This window comes from Muntiacus reevesi, chromosome 3 (assembly GCF_963930625.1).
Source record: "Muntiacus reevesi chromosome 3, mMunRee1.1, whole genome shotgun sequence".
Lineage (NCBI taxonomy): Eukaryota > Metazoa > Chordata > Mammalia > Artiodactyla > Cervidae > Muntiacus > Muntiacus reevesi.
In genome coordinates this window covers 102,017,953-102,034,993 of record NC_089251.1, presented here as the reverse complement: position 1 = coordinate 102,034,993, position 17,041 = coordinate 102,017,953, and the positions used below count along the sequence as shown (strand labels likewise).

At 42.7% G+C, this 17,041-nt stretch overlaps 1 long non-coding RNA gene across 1 annotated transcript in view; it reads left to right on the top strand.

Annotated features, from left to right (window-relative positions):
- Window positions 1-14,210, top strand: part of LOC136164627 (uncharacterized) — a 29,728-nt gene extending 15,518 nt beyond the window's left edge. The window contains exons 3-4 of the long non-coding RNA XR_010662385.1: window positions 5,352-5,469; window positions 10,782-14,210. This is a non-coding gene — a long non-coding RNA (uncharacterized lncRNA). The remainder of the gene's footprint in view (window positions 1-5,351; window positions 5,470-10,781) is intronic.
- Window positions 14,211-17,041: the final 2,831 nt, after the last annotated feature.

The following is a 17,041-nucleotide window of genomic DNA, read 5'->3' as shown; positions in this document are numbered from 1 at the left end:
GCCAGAATACTGGAGTGGGTAGCCTATTCCTTCTCCAGGGGAGTCTTCCCAGCCCAGGGATTGAACCCAGCTCTCCCGCGTTGCAGGCAGATTCTTTACCAGCTGAGCTATCAGGGAAGCCCAGGGAAAGGGAAAGGTTTCAGAATTACCCCTTAGAGGGGCATGGATTAAAAAACCTGGTGGCCACCCAGTGGAACAGAAGGGGGGAGGGCACCTTGCTGTCCTTTCAATGTGGAGTTGTGGCTGTCCTGCTGAGGGGACCTTTCTATGGAGACCGTATGCAATGAGTTTGGTATCTTGGAACTGAATAAAAATTCATTTTAAACGTTTAAAAATTTTAAATTATGTTGTTCTTTGGCTTAAAAACAAAACCCCTGGAACCTCTAACTTTTTTGTAAATTGAGGGCTAAAAACTGAAGGTCTATTTTCCTTCCACTGTGGCATTCTATGAAGAGATGTGCGTTTTTTGAGAAAAGAGTGAGAAAAGGGAAGGAAACGGAAAACCCAATGGTGCCCCAGCAGTTTGGCAAAGGCTCTGGGAGGTCACTTGTAAATGCTGAGCTGTTGGGAACCTTCAGGCAGTCTCTTCCTGTGGCTGATGGGCACAGAGCTCTGCAGGCTTGTCCTTTGCATGGGTGCCCTTGTTTGTGGAAATTCAGCTCAGAGCCATCTCCTGATGAGTAAGAATTTCCTAGACAAGTTTCCCAGGCAAATCCCACAGGGCCAGGGGCTCCTTCTTGCATTGTATCTGTCTGTCTAACTGAAAACCAGTGAGGACATATTTTTCTGTAAATCTGGCCCATCATTGCAGGCCTTAGAGTAGGCCTGGGTGATATTTCCCCTCTCCCTCAATAGGCTTGGTTTCTAGGAATGAATTATAGTCAGATGTCCATGTTTTTACAGATGAGGAAACAGACCCAGAGAGGGTGGAGGACTGTCCAAGGGAGAATGGGATATCCTTCCAGGAACCCTGGCTCCTGGGTTTTTGATGAACTTTCTACACAGCACGGTCTTTAATCAGCAAGTGTTGACATTGAGGATAAACTATGGGTGAAAAGGTAAACAGCTTCTTTAAAGAGTGTGCCTACCAGCTGTGCGTCTTACGGAGTATTTTCCCTGCATCCCCAACCTCGGGAGAGTGCTGGGCTCAGGGCAGATGCCTCATAATTTTTATTGAATAAGTTCAGTTTCACATAGTTATATCCATGGAAGGGTCAGTAACACTATGAGGTCTATTAGAACAGTGGTCTTCACAGTTGGTACTTCACAGATCAGTAAAGAAAACTTTATTATGAGGACTGTAATAGAATTGCTAGGTTTTAAGTTTATCCCACATGGATATTTAAAAAATGAAAGAAGTCTCTCCCATCATATCCAAGGCTATTGGAGGTCTGTTGAGGACCCCTCGCAAGGGAGGTTCTACCTATTGGGACACCCCTGCTTTGGCATCTTCCTAAGCCAGCAACCTGGGACAGCTGAGTACACTTGAAATTCCTTCCTTGACTTCAGGCGTTTTTGTGGAAGACAATTTTTTGATGGACAGGGGTGGAGGAAGGCTTTGGGATGATTCAAGTGAATTATATTTCTTGTGCACTTTATTTCTATTATTATTACACCAATTCCACTGCAGATCAGCAGGCATTAGATCCTAGAGGTTGGGGGCCGCTGCTTTAGTTCCCCCTTTCATCCCCTACACAGCTCCAGCCTGCTTCCTCCTCTTCCGCCTGCAGAACTCTCTGGTTGGACTTTTCTGAATATGACGATGAGCCTCCTTCCCTCACTTCCTTTCCTGATCCTGAGTCCCTTCTCTTAACTGGGTCTCCCTGCCCTCCATTTAGGCACCTTTGCACGCTCTGCGTGTATTCCACTAGCATCTTGAGTATGTTTTTGTATGATAGTTTACTATCAGTATACCCTCCATGGCCAGGTGTCTATTTCAGTCTTTACCAGTTATGAATGGACTTGTTTACTCTAGTGTTCTTGGACAGTTTGAGTACAGATTCTTTGTCAGACATGCATTTTTTAGGAAAACGATTGTATTTATTTTTGGCTGTGTTGGGTCTTTGTGTGTGGGCTTTTCCCTAGTTTGGGTGAGCGTGGGCCATAACTAGTGGTGTGCGGGCATCTCACTGCTGCAGTGGCTCCTCTCGTTGTGGGGCACAGGCTCCCGGGCTTCAGTAGTTGCAGTATGTCAGCTCGGCGTTGTGGTTTCCAGGATCTAGCACACAGGCTCCGCAGTTGTGGCACACGGGCTCCATAGCATGTGGGATCTTCCCATCCCAGGGATCACACCTGCATCTCCAGCACTGGCACACGGGCTCCATAGCACGTGGGATCTTCCCATCCCAGGGATCACACCTGCATCTCCAGCACTGGCAGGCGGATTCTTTACGACGGAGCCACCAGGGCATATTTTAGATTCTAGTTTCCCACCCATGTATCTGGTGAGAGAGGCCAGGATCAAGAGGCCTGGCAGCTGGGAATCCTCAGCTGCAGTTCTGGCTGTGCCATCAAAAGCTCTGGGGCTTTTGGTGAGCGCCTCAACTTTCCTGGGACTGTTTCCTCCCCTCAGAAACGCCCGGCTTTTTGACTGTATTCCACCAAGCTCCTCTGTCCATGGGGTTTCTGAGGCCAGAATACTGGAGGGGGTGCCATTTCCTTCTCTGCAAGATAGTGTTTTGAAGATACTTTCTCCTGGAATGTGGTTTTCATGAAGGAAGGCGGATCCCTTCCAGGGCTTGAGCGTGGGTTCTTGTCTGACACTTGGAAATGAGTTGTTCGAGGAGAGGAGTGCTGTCCAAGCGAGAGGCTTTATTGGGAAGGGCTGCCGGGGCAGAGGGCAGGAGGGTGAGGGAAACGGAAAGAACTGCTCTGCCACGTGCCTCACAGTCTCAGGTTTTATGGTCATTGGGTTAGTTTCTGGTTTGTCTTTTGCCAGTCATTCTGAATTGGGATCCTTCCTGGGGGCACACGCGTCACTCAGCCGAGATGGATTCCAGTGAGGAGGATCCTGGAAAGTTGGTAGGACCTCTGGACTGGAGTCTCCCATCTCCTTTTGACCTCTCCAGAATCCTGGTTGGTGGTAGCTTGTTAGTTCCTGGTTCCTTACCAGGACCTCCTGCTGCAGGATGACTCCTGCAAGTGGTTTCTCTGGAGCCTGGCAAGGGTGGGTGGTCAGTGGTTCCCTTAACAGTTTGTCTTTTGGTTTTCTTGAATAAGGTCCTTCACCAGGTAAAGGTATACATTTTTAAAAGTCAGTGATTTAATTAATTTATATTAAAAATTTGGTAAGTTGGCTTTTTTTGTTGTGTGTTGGAACTCATCACCAAACCACAGGTCATGTAGACCTTTTGTTGTTTTCTAAAATTTTTATAGTTTTTTAATTATGGTGTCAGTTGCAGAGTTTGTGTTTATGTTCATTTCATTCCGTATTTTTTTTAAACATATTTACTTTTTTATTTTTAAAAAATTTATTTGTTTTAATTGAAGGATAATTGCTTTACAGAATTTTGCTGTTTTCTGTCAAACCTCAATATGAATCAGCCATAGGTACACATATATACCCTCCTTTTTGAACCTCTCTTGCATCTCCCTCCCCATTCCACCCCTCTAGGTTGATACAGAGCCCCTGTTTGAGTTTCCTGAGCCAAACAGAAAATTTATTTATTTTTAATTGATTGATGATTGCTTTACAGTATTGGTTTGATTTCTGTCATACATCAACATAACTTAACCATAGGTGTATATATGTCCTCTCCCTCTTGATTATCCCTCCCTCCTTCCTCCCAGTCCCACCTCTCTGGGTCATCACAGAGCCCCAGTGTCAGCCCCTGAGTGGTACAGCAGATTCCTGTTGGCCATCTTACTCACCCATGTTGGTGCACATGTTGCTCTCCATTCACCCCCCCACCTCTTGTCCCCCAGCCTTGTCCATAAGTCTGTTGCCTCTGTCTGCTTCTCCATTGCTAATCTGCAAACAGATTCGTCAGTACCAGCCTTCTAGATTCCATATATATGCGTTAATGTATGATACTCGTTTTTCTGACTACTGCCTAATAGGCTCTAGGTTCATCCACTTCATTAGAACTGACTCAAATGTGTTCCTTTTTATGGCGGCATTCCATACAGGCTCTGATTGTTCCTTACCGTGTTTTGAGGAGGGTCATGGAGCTGTTCTGCTCCATTTCAGTTTGGATTTCCAGTCTGAGCGCTCGCCGCAGAGCTGCTTCTGGGGAGCCCGCTGGGCTGTGTGAGCGCGGGGCTGCCCGCTCTTCTCCGGCGGCCCGCAGGGGGCGCCAAAGCCTCTTCTGACCCGCCGGTGCAGGACGCTCTGCCTTCAGACTGGGCTCGGTGACCAGCTGGCGGGAGCTTTGTCTCAGGGCCATCAGGGCTCGGGCTTCTGGATAACGGGGCTGCTTCCAGGCTGAGAGGAGCGGGCTTGCCTCAGTGCCCGCCAGCAGGGAGGCGTTGCAGGAGGGAAAAATGAGGACAAAGTAGACGTTTCCTGTGTCCAGCTGATCGCTGACCGGAGGTCCATCTCAGCAGACTCAGGGGGGAAAGCGGTCCATGTGCCAAATGGTGGGGTTTTAGTTAAGTTTCTGTTAGATGATCTAGAGGATGACCAGTGATGTTCTTTAGTGTAGGTGGCCAGTTTTCCTGTCACTGTTTCTTGAGAAGACTGTCCTTTCTTCTTGGCACGTTCCTGGTTTGATTTTCATGAACTGACCACGTACATGAGGGTTCATTCCTGGGCCCTCTATTCTTTCCTCGAGTCCATGTGTCTGTGTTCGTGCCAGATCCTCACTGTTGTGGTTATTACAGCTCCGTGATGTAGTTTGAAGTTGGAGAGGAAAATGCTAGCAGGTGTGTTCTTTTTCTCAGTCTTTTTGGCTTTTCAAGGTCCTTAGTTGTTACAGACTAATATTAGGAATATTTCTATTTCTATGAAAAATGCCATTGGATATTTTTTTGTGATTGCAGTGCATTTGCTGATGGCTTTGGTTGGAATGGACATTCTAATTACTCATTGTTCCAGTGCTTGAGTGTGGAATAAATATATTTGTGTTTTCTTTGGTTTATCAGTGCTTTCTAGTTATCTAGTTTCTATCATATGGAAATAGACTACTGGTCTTTTATGTCCTTGGTTAAATTTGTTGCTAGATGTTTTATTCTTTTTGATGCAATTATAAGTGTGATTTTCTTAATTTTTTTCTGATTGTTAGTAGTGTATAGAAACACAACTGATTTTTGTATATTGATTTCAGGTTATTCAACTTTACTGAATGTATTCTAAACACCTTTTTATGAAGTTATGTAGAAAATTTTATTTGTAAAGTCTGTTTCTCCTGCAGTAGGTCATCCAGAGGACCTAAGACATGGTGGCTACTAATGGACTCTTTCCACGGTGCTTCTTCATGCCATACTCCTGCAAGGACAATGATTATCACAGCTTCCCTTGAACTTGATCTGGTAAGTCTTGGCCTCTATAAGAAAGTTTCATGCCTGTCTTACCTGATTTTCTTTTGTGTATTGATGTGGTTGTTTTGAAAAATAAGTTACTTTCCAGTAATCTATAATGTAGAGAAAGCTCCTAATAATGGTAAAAAGTACTTCCATTTACCACATCACCTAAAATACTCCATGTGTCTTATCCAAAATGAACGCTTTCTTCTGCGGAACCAGCACATAACCACTGAAATCAGGAAATCATATGGTTTCCACATTATAATGTAATTCACAGGCCTACTTCCACTTTTAGCAGTGTCCCAGTTGTATGAATATATCTTTTTTCCCATCCTCATCTAGTTTTTGTTTGGAGTGTTCCTGAGATTTTTGGTCATTTGGACAACCTTGGTGGACTTAAAGCAGACAAGGTGAATATGTGATCATAGTGGCCTTTTCTGTATGGAATTTTTTTCACTAAAAATGTTTGTAATGTTTATTCATGTTGTAACATGTATCAATACTACATTTGTTTTTCCCATTGTAATTAAAAATAAATAGCATGCCATCTACCATTTAAATCATTGTAAACATGCAGTGTTGTATGAACTAATGGACTTGCACAAACCAGTTTAGTAATGTGTGTACCTTGTGTGTTCTTTGGAGAAACCATTCAGTGTCTAAGGCTTTGCCCTCCTAAAGAAGTGTGCCCAGGTTCAATCCTTGATCAAGGAACTAGATCCCCCATGCCACAGCTAAGAGTTTGCATGTTGCAGCTAAATATCTGGCTTGACTAAATGAAGGTCAACTCGGTGCAGCCAAATAAACAAATAAAAACAAAAGGAAAGAAGGGTATGGTTGTTGTGCAGATTTACATCTTAGCCTCTCCTATTGATAAAGAGTTTCTCAAGACTGTCTTCCTTCTATCTGTTATAGAGAGAAACTTCCTTTGAAATGAGATTTCTCTTGTCAGTGTGACTCACAGAAGAGCAATCTTGACCTGGGTTTCAGAGATGATCATGTGTCCTCTAAAAAAATTAATTAGCTCCAAATAATTCTCATACTTTTAATTCTCATGAAATTAAAAGACACTTACTCCTTGGGAGAAAAGTTATGACCAACCTAGACAGCATATTAAAAAGAGACATTACTTTGCCAAGAAAGGTCCGTCTAGTCAAGGCTATGGTTTTTCCAGTAGTCATGTATGGATGTGAGAGTTGGACTATAAAAAAAGCTGAGTGCTGAAGAATCGATGCTTTTGAACTGTGGTATTTGAGAAGACTCTTGAGAGTCCCTTGGACTGCAAGAAGATCCAACCAGTCCATCCTAAAGAAAATTAGTCCTGAATATTCATTGGAAGGACTGATGTCAAAGCTGAAACTCCAATACTTTGGCCACCTGATGTGAAGAACTGACTCATTTGAAAAGCCCTTGATGCTGGGAAAGACTGAAGGTGAGAGGAGAAGGGGATGGCAGAGGATGAGATGGTTAGATGGCATCCCCGACTCAATGGACATGAGTTTGAGTAAAGTTTGGGAGTTGGTGATGGACAGGGAGGCCTGACATGCTGTGATCCATGAGATCACAAAGAGTTGGACACGACTGAGTGACTGAACTGAACTGATGTATGTTCTGGGACAAACACTAACTCCCAACTCAAAACCTTGAGTTTTGAGGAAAGCTGTTGCTTTGGAGATGAATGGCTTGGTAATGAATCAGTAGGGAAGAGGGAGGACGAGATAGCTCCCCTCCCTACTGGGAATCAGGCGGTCCCAACTATAGAACCAGACTGGGACTATAACACGGCTAAAGGAAGATGGGATCAGAGTCATTTTGTCCGATGTGTTCTTGAAGGACTCAGGCAAGCGCGTGCTAAGACTTTAAACTCTGCCAAATTGGCAAACACAGAACAGGAAGAGAAGGAAGCTTCTGGTAAATTCCTAGATAGACTGAAGGAAGCCCATCACAGATTCACTGAGATTGATCCTGAAAGTGAAGAGGGGAGAGTGATAGATAGATAGATTAAAGGATAGATTTCTCACTCAGTTGGCTCCAGGTATCCGCCATAAGCTATTAAAATAGGTGTATGGACCAAAGCAGTCTTTAGATAATCTGTTGTACCTGGCTCGAACAGGGAATATGAGGAAAAGAAAGAAAGGCAGAGAAAGACAAGGGAACAGGCGGAAGCCCTTGTTATGTCTGTCAGAACTGTTCTTAAACAGCCTGAGAAAAATGCCTAGAGGGACCCAGGTGAAAAGGGATGGGCTTGCTATTACTGTGGAAAGGAGGAGCACCTCAAGCAGGATTGCCCTCAGGTGTCTAAGCCGCCCCCAGCTCCATTTTCTGTCTGCAAGGGACCACACTGGAGAAGAGACTGCCCCCAGAAGCATAGGTTTCAGGGACCTAGGTTTCAAGAAAACCAGGACTGAAGGTCCCCAGGGGTCCCCACACAAGCTCCCATCCTAATCACACGTGAGGAACCCCAGTTACTAATAACTGTGGGGGCCAATCCGTCGATTTCCTTTTACACACTGGGGCAACTTACTCTGTGCTTATTGAAGCCCCTGGTCCAGGTCCACTTTCTTTCTGATCTGCTTCCATAGTGGGAAGGTCAGGACGAGCCAAACGTTATTATTTCACTCGTCCTCTAAGCTGCAACTGGGACTCTGTGCTATTTTCACACAAGTTTCTGATCGTGCCAGAGTCTCCCTCACCCCTTTTGGGGAGGGATATACTGAGCAAGGTCCATGCCTCTGTTTTCATGAATATGGAGCCCTCCCTTTCTCTCCCATTAATTGAACAAAATGTAAATCCTAGAATGTGGGCTGATGGAAAATTTGTGGGTGGAGCACAGAATGCTATTCTTGTAGTTGTCAAGTTCAAAGACCTGCACTTATTTCCACATCAAAAGCAGTATCCACTGAAACCTGAGGTTAAGGAAGGTTAAAACCCATCATCAAGAATTCAAAGGAGCAGGGACTATTAATTCCCTATAACAGTTCATGCAACACTCATATTTTGGGTATAAAGAAGTCAAATGATAAGTGGAGACTAGTTCAAGATTTACAAATAATAAATGAGGCTGCAGTTCCTTTACACCCCATGGTGCCTAATTCTTATACTCTATTGTCTGAAATCCCTAAACGAGCCAAATATTTTTCAATATGCTTTCTAGAATTAAACCTATACTAAATCATCCCCTACCTATGACTTTAAGACAATTGAAATCACAGGCTACTGCTGCATTTGGATTCTGGGTTATGGGGAATTTACCTGGCCTTTATAGAAACTTATAACTGAAACTCAACAAGCCCAAACCGACAAACTGGTGTGGTCTCCAGATACTCACAAGGCTTTTAAGGCTCTTCACACTGCTCTCCTGCAAGCTCCTGCTTTGAGCTCGCCCACAGGGTCAGACTTTAATTTGTTTGACACTGAAAGAAAAGGTATGGCCTTGGGTGTTTTGACGCAACCCTGAGGGCCTCACCAGCAGCCTGTAGGGGTGGAATCTTAAACTGTGAAGTTAATACTTGGATGACAGACAGTCGGCTTCTTAAATATCAGTCACTGTTGTTAGAAGGACCAATAGCTAAGCTTAAAGTTTGTGGGAACTTAAATCCTGCCACTTTCCTTCCTGAGAAGGAAAATGAGACACCTAATCACCATTGGGAATTTCTAACTTTAAACTATGCAGCTTGGGAAGACTCCATTTGACAACCTGACATGAAAATATTTACAGATGGCAGTTTTTTGTTTGGGATGGGAAGCAGGTTATGCCATGGTGACAGCTAAACAGGTTTTAGAAGCAAAATCTCTCCCCCAGGGAACAAGTGCTCAGCCAGCAGAGCTTGTGGCTCTGACTGGAGCTCTAGAGTTAAGCAAAGGGCAGCGAGTAAATATCTACACTGATCCTAAGTATGCTTATTTGACTTTCCATGCTCATGGTGCAATATGGAAAGAGACAGTTTAAAATGGCAACAGGAGAACCTATAAAGCATTTCAGAGAGATCGAGAGACTTCTGACTGCTATATATTGTCCTGAAGAAGTAGCTGTTATGCAAAGGGCACAGCAAGGATGGGAGTAAAGTAGCCAAGTATAGTCAACTCGCTGACCGTGAAGCCAGAAGAGCAGCACTTTACGAAACTCCTTCACTGCAGACGCCTTTGATCTGGACAGGTCCTATGAAACAGGAAAAACCACAATATACTGCAGAAGAATTAGAAAGATACGAGAAAAGAGGAGCAAAGATTACTGATAAAGGATGGTTACGGTCCGAAGATGGAAGATTAATAATTCCTGAAAATGTTCAATGGAAAATTCTTAAGGGTTTACACCAGAGTTTTCATTTAGGTGTTGAAAGTACTTACCAGATGGCTTCTCGTTTGTTTGAAGGTAAAAATATAATGAAAACTTTAAAGAGCATTATCAAAGGATGTGAGGGTTGTCAGAAAAATTACCGAAAGACAGAAAAGCTAGCAAAATCTGCGTTACAACAAAGTGGAAAATATCCTGGAGAGGACTGGCAAATTGATTTTACTCATATGCCAAAAGCAAATGGTCATTCTTGGTTACAAGTTTGGGTGGATACTTTTACTGGATGGATTGAGGCTTTTCCCTGTCGTAGTGAACAGGCTAAGGAGGTTATAAGGATTTTAATCCATGAAATTATCCCCAGGTTTGGGCTGCCACGGAGCCTTCAGAGTGACAATGGCTCCGCCTTTAAAGCTTCTGTAACTCAGGGGTTGTCAGAAGCTCTAGGAATAGAATGTCACTTACCCTGTTCCTGGAGATCCCAATCCTCAGGAAAGGTTGTAAAAGCTAATGACATTATTAAGAGACCTCTGCACAAATTAACTCAAGAGATGCAGGGCAATGCTTAAAAGTTCTACCCATAGCTTTAATGAGGGCTCGAACTGCCCCCCAAAAGGAGGGACTGTCCCCCTTTGAATGTGTTTATGGAAGTCCCTTCTTATTCACAGACATTTGTTTTAGACCCTGTAGCCTTAGAATTAACTAACTATTTAATTCAGCTCTCAGCTTTTCAATGGGCATTAAAGGAACTCTGGGAGGTGACTTCTGACCCAGCCTCTGAGTCAAGCAAGCCTCTATTTGAGCCAGGAACCAAGATCTTGATAAAAACATTGGGGTCTGGGGACCCATCCCTCGAGCCCCTCTGGGAAGGCCCTTACCACGTTATTCTTTCTCCTCCCACAGCAGTCAAAGGGCCAGGAATTGATTTGTGGGTACATCACACTTGAGTTAAGAGGTGGCACCCTGACCAGAACTAAGTGATGTCATTTTATGTCTTTACTTCCTATGCTCTGACTTTACTTTTCAGATGGGCCTGATAATCTATGTGAGCCTGCTTCTGCTGACTCCACAAGTCCTGAGTCTGCTGTTTGATCCTCAAGACAGTGCCTTCCTGTCCTGGGCTCACTCCTATGCCACATTCCACAATTGGTCTAACTGCTGGGTCTTCATCAGTGGAAGGCTTCCCTTGGTGGACATCTCCACTTCAAGGAAAAGACTTTCTCCAAGTCTGCAAATACCTTCAACAACAGCAACCATACGTGATGCCTCTTCTTAATCTGATGACATCTAATAACCCTAATATGGACTGGTGCAACGCTTTGTATCTTAATTGTGGACATAATGTGACTTTCAACTTTGCTGATTGTTCTGTTTTTGCTGTTGCTCCCTGCATCTGGAACTGTGTAGCTGGATTTGTTTCTAGCTGCATGAAGGCTTTTAAGTTACAAATGGTTGCTCAAACTCCTGCCACTCCTCCAACTACTACTTGGGGCCCCTGGATCAGAGACCCTCAATATGAGGGTTAGGAGAATATGTTGCCTTACCAATTTAGAGATGATGCCCCTTTCCTTAGGCAACATAATTCTCCTAAAAGAAAAGGGGGGAACGAGAGGGTAACAGGTAGGAAGGCCTAGGCGTCTCCGAATGGAGGAAATAAACTACAAGTGTCAGATTTTTGGCTTCCCTGATAGCTGTTAGTAAAGAATCCCCCTGCAATGCGGGAGACCCCGGTTCAATTCCTGGGTTGGGAAGATCCCCTGGAGAAGGGAAAGGCTACCCACTCCAGTATTCTGGCTTGGAGAATTCCATGGACTGTATAGTCCATGGGGTCACAAAGAATCGGACACGACTGAGCGACTTTAAATGTAAATGTAAAATGCAAATTTAAAAAGAGGTTTCTTTAAAATTCTGTGTTGTGGCCAGTCCTGGTGTCTGAGTGATTCCCTGGGCCCAGCAAAGGGACCAAGTTTCCAGAGCCTTGAAGACAAGGGGTAACACCCCAAAATATGGACTCATTTTCCACTCTACCTTCATTGGCCGAGCAGCTGCCAAGAACAAAGGTCGAATCTTCTGATACCTGGCAAACAAATGGAGTATTGCCTCACGAATCGATTGCTTCTCTGAGGTGCCCACCAGTGTTTTTGGGGAGAAGCTTCGAGAACAAGTTGAGGAGCGGCTGTCCTTCTATGAGACTGGAGAGATTCCCCAAAAGAATCTGGATGTCATGAAGGAGGCAATGGTTCAGGCAGAGGAAGCGGCTGCTGAGATTACTAGGAAGCTCGAGAAACAGGAGAAGAAACGCTTGAAGAAGGAAAAGAAAAGGCTGGCTGCAATTGCCCTGGCTTCTTCAGAAAATAGCAGTGCCTCGGAGGAGTGTGAGGAGACAAGTGAAAGACCCAAAAAGAAGAAAAAGCAAAAGCCCCAGGAGGCTCTTCAGGAGAATGGAATGGAAGACCCATCTGTCTCTTTTTCCAAACCCAAAAAAAAGGAAATCTTTTTCCAAGGAAGAGCTAGTTAGTAGTGATCTTGAAGAGACAGCCGGTACTGGAAGTCTTCCCAAGAGGAAGAAATCTTTTCCCAAAGAGGAAACAGTTACTGACCCTGATGAGTCAGAAAACAAGATGGTCCCCAAGAAAAAGCGGAAATTGTCCAAGGAGGAGCCACTCAGCAGTGGACCTGAAGAGGCTGCTGCCAGCAAGAGCAGTGGCTCCAAGAAAAAGAAAAAGCTCCGAAAGCTATCCCAGGAAAGTTAGAATGGACATCTTCCTAGTGGGACATAACTTACAGAGGTATTCCCTATCCCATCCCCTAGAGCCCAATAAAAATAAAAACAAACAAACAAAAAAAATAAAATAAAATTCTGTGTTGCCATGATGACCCCTGGTTCCGCCTGAACTTAACTTTTCTCAAACCTTGAGCTAACCAATGCATTTTTCTTATGGAAATGTTTTTCTTAAGCTATGTTAATGAACTATGTATTTACCCTAGACTCTGTCTTTCTTCAAGTCAGTTCCGCCTAAGACTCAGAACTGACTTGACAAACCAGTGTGTTTTACGCATGCAAATGTTCTCTTAAGCTATGTTAATGAGACTGTTTTTGCTTGGAAGCCTGTCTTTCTTCAGGATTCCTGTTGATCACTTAGGGCTGGGACAGCTCACCTTGTGCCACTGTTACATGTGGGTGGGAGGCCTGGTGCCAGTCCCTGAGTTTTGAGACATTGCCGTCCTCTAATCAGCAGCCTGCTAGTAGCTGTGTATCACCTGGCTAAAGGCTAGCAGGGGGCACTCTTTCCGCCCCTTTCTGATGTCTGTGTCAGAAGCTTTCTCTATCTCTTTTGTACTTTAATAAAACTGTAATACACAAAAACTCTGAGCGATCAAGCCTCGTCACTGGCCCAGGATTGAATTCCTCTCTGGAGGCCAAGAATCCTGGCATTGTTCACAGCTCAGCAGCAACCTTTCATTTACCTTTGGGCTATTGTGAATAATGTTGCTAGGAATAGTTGTGTACCAGTTGTCGTTTAAACAGCTGTTTTCAGTTATTGACATGTGTATCCAAGAGCAGAGAAATAAACAATTGGTGAAATAAACAGTAAGTGTATTTTTATCTTTCTGAGGAAATACCAAACTATTATGCATATAGTCTGCTATTTTCCATATCCACAAGCAAAGCGTATGGTTTCTGATTTTCTACATTGCTGTTAATATTTGATCTTGATTCTAATTGTTTAGTGAATGTGAACAGATATTGCATTGTGACTTTAATCTGTATTTCCATCATTACAGAAAGGGAATATACCCAAGACAATTTTTAACTCAAACCTCAGCATCATGCTTAGTAGCCATAGCTTTTGCATTACCCAAGACTACTAACAGTTACCCTATATATTAAAAAAAAAATTAATCCCCAAGATCACTCATCCAAATTCATTAGGATAACACAAACAATTCTACCATGTTAATAAATCCAAACCTACTACAAATTTATGAAAATTTTTGAAAAAACCTTATAAAACTAACAACACAATGAATGTCATCAATATTCTTACTTGGAATTGAAACATGGCAATGAAAGGAAAAATCATCATTGTGTTTTGACTGTAAAAACAGTAATGATGAACATTTGAAAATTCAAGATGTTAATCATAATTGTTAACAGTGCATTTATTGATCTACTGTCCCCATCAAATATCATTATGAAATTCCCATTGTTTGCTTTGTATTTGTTTACTTTTGCAAGTGAAATCACAACAGATTTATTTCTAGCAATACATTGTACATGAAGTACAAGTCATGTGTACCAATATGTAGACAATCTATGGATTATTTGTTACTTACATGGAAATGGAGGTTCCGTGTTCTTTGTTTCTTTATTCATGTGGCAAGAAGCCTGTATGTGGATTTTACACTGTATTAGAATTATGAACATTAGAACCAGCTTACTGTTTCTTTAATAGCTGTAGTGTTTATGTGTTACCTGTTGCAATGAGTCTAAATGTCCCTTTGAGAAGAAACAGGTTTGTCAAGTTTTGTTTTAGCCATTCTTCCCATTGACACTGAGTTATTCAAAAGGATCACAGGAGGATTCTGGTCCTCATTGGATTCTTTGCCTTCCATTTTATCTTCCCATTTTTTTTTTTTAATTGCAGTTTTAGCAGCCGATTAACTACTAATCTTTCATGAAACAGAGTCTAGTAATCCAACAGGGATCTCATCCAGTTCTAGCAAAATCTCATTTCATCCAAACTACAAAGTTGAGGATTCCTTGGTTGCTTTGTTCTTATTTTTAGTCTTAATAATTCTAACAGTATTCTCATCTGACCCTCTAGGAGACCCAGAGAATTATATGCTAGCTAACTCCTTCAACACTCCCCCTTCACATCACACTAAATGGGTGTCTTATCCCTAATGTTCCCAGCTGTCATTTTGGCAATTGTCCCAGTAGTTTGTATATCAAAACAATAAGGTGTAACATTGATACCTCTTAGCTAATTTTTTTTTTTTTTTTTTGATTCCCAGTAGTGGACCTATTAACACACATGAATTGGAAGAGATTCCTTTGATCACCGATATATTATCATTGGAGATCTAGCATCCGTTCTATATTTTTTTGTAATCTTTGTAGTTATAGCACTAATAAACATTGTTAAAAGTAACCCGCTAAAGTGTAAGAGACTTTGTCAGAAATGTAAAATATCCCCTTAAGACTCAGGGAAGGTGCTCTAACTCTGCCATCAGCACAGAAAATTGAAATTCAGCTTAAACTATTTCCCGAACAATTTGCTTACAGGACATAAACACTGTCATTAAGTGGCACACAAGCATTCAAAATTGATGTCATAAAAGCAAATAGTACTGTTTGCTTGGAGAATTATATGCCCTTCTACATATATAAGTATCAGTTCAGTTCAGTTCAGTCGCTCAGTCGTGTCCGACTCCTTGCGACCCCATGAATCACAGCACGCCAGGTCTCCCTGTCAATCACCAACTCCTGGAGTTTACTCAAACTCATGTCCATCGAGTCGGTGATGCCATCCAGCCATCTCATCCTCTATTGTCCCCTCCTCCTCCTGTCCCCAATCCCTCCCAGCATCAGGGTCTTTTCCAATGAGTCAACTCTTGGCATGAGGTGGCCAAAGTATTGGAGTTTCAGCTTCAGCATCAGTCCCTCCAATGAACACCCAGGATTGATCCCCTTTAGGATGGACTGGTTGGATCTCCTTGCAGTCCAAGGGACTCTCAAGAGTCTTCCCAACACCACAGTTCAAAAGCATCAATTCTTTGGCGCTCACCTTTCTTCACAGTCCAACTCTCACATCCATACATGACCACTGGAAAAACCATAGCCTTGACTAGACAGACCTTTGTCGGCAAAGTAATGTCTCTGCTTTTTAATATGCTATCTAGGTTGGTCATAACTTTCCTTCCAAGGAGTAACCGTCTTTTAATTTCAAGGCTACAATCACCATGTGCAGTGATTTTGGAGCCCAAAAAAATAAAGTCTGACATTGCTTCCACTGTTTCCCCATCTATTTCCCATGAAGTGATGGGACCGGATGCCATGATCATAGTTTTCTGAATGTTGAGCTTTAAGCCAAATTTTTCACTCTCCTCTTTCACTTCCATGGAGAGGCTTTTTAGTTCCTCTTCACTTTCTGCCCTAAGGTCATCTTAGGTGTCATCTGCATATCTGAGGTTATTGATATTTCTCCCGGCAATCTTGATTCCCGCTTGTGCTTCTTCCAGCCCAGCGTTTCTCGTGATGTACTCTGCATATAAGTTAAATAAGCAGGGTGACAATATACAGCCTTGACGTACTCCTTTTCCTATTTGGAACCAGTCTGTTATCTCCTATTAAATCTCATCCTTTGTTTGCCACCATCACCCTGCCAGACTCCTAAAATAAGGTCAACATATAACTATATATAGTAAGATTCTGTTGACTCATCTGACAAATATATTGCCCTTACTTTTCTAACCCAAGTTATTAGAACTACGACCTAGCTTTTTAAATATACTAATCAAGTACTTAGATATGTAGGGCTCACAGAGACAGTACCAACTCACAGCCATCAGAATGGCCATCATTAAAAAGTCTACAAATGCGGAGCAGTTGTGGAGAATAAGGAACCATCCTGGTCTGTTGGTAGGAATATAAATTGGTGTAGCCAATATGGAGAACAGCTTGAAGATTCTGTAGAAAGCTAAAAGTATAGTCATATGATCTAGCAGTCTCATGTCTGATCAGATATCTGGAAAAGACAAAAAATCTAATTTGAGAAGATACACACACCCCAACGTTCATAGCAGTAGAATTTATAACAGCCAAGACATGGAGCCAACCTAATAACTGTCCATTGTCGGGTGAATGGATGGAAAGGGTGTGATATATTTATGTGTTTCCATGTACAGACAACCACATACCAGTGGACTATTACTGAGCCATAAAGTAGAATGAAGTAATGCCTTTTACATCCACATATAGATGGACCTAGAGATTATCATACTAAGTGAGGTCAGAGAGTGACATATATCATACGGTATCAGTTATATGTGGAATGAATGTAAGAAAAATGATACTAATGAACTTATTTATGAAACAGAGGTAGACTCACAAAAATAGGAAACAAATGTATGGTTACCAAAGGGAAAAGGTAGGAAGGGATTAATTAGGAGTTTGGTATTCTTAACAGATACATACTACACACGAAAGAAACCACCAGGACCTACTATATAGTGTGGTGGTGGCGGTTTAGTTGCTGAGTTATGCCCGACTCTTGTGACCCT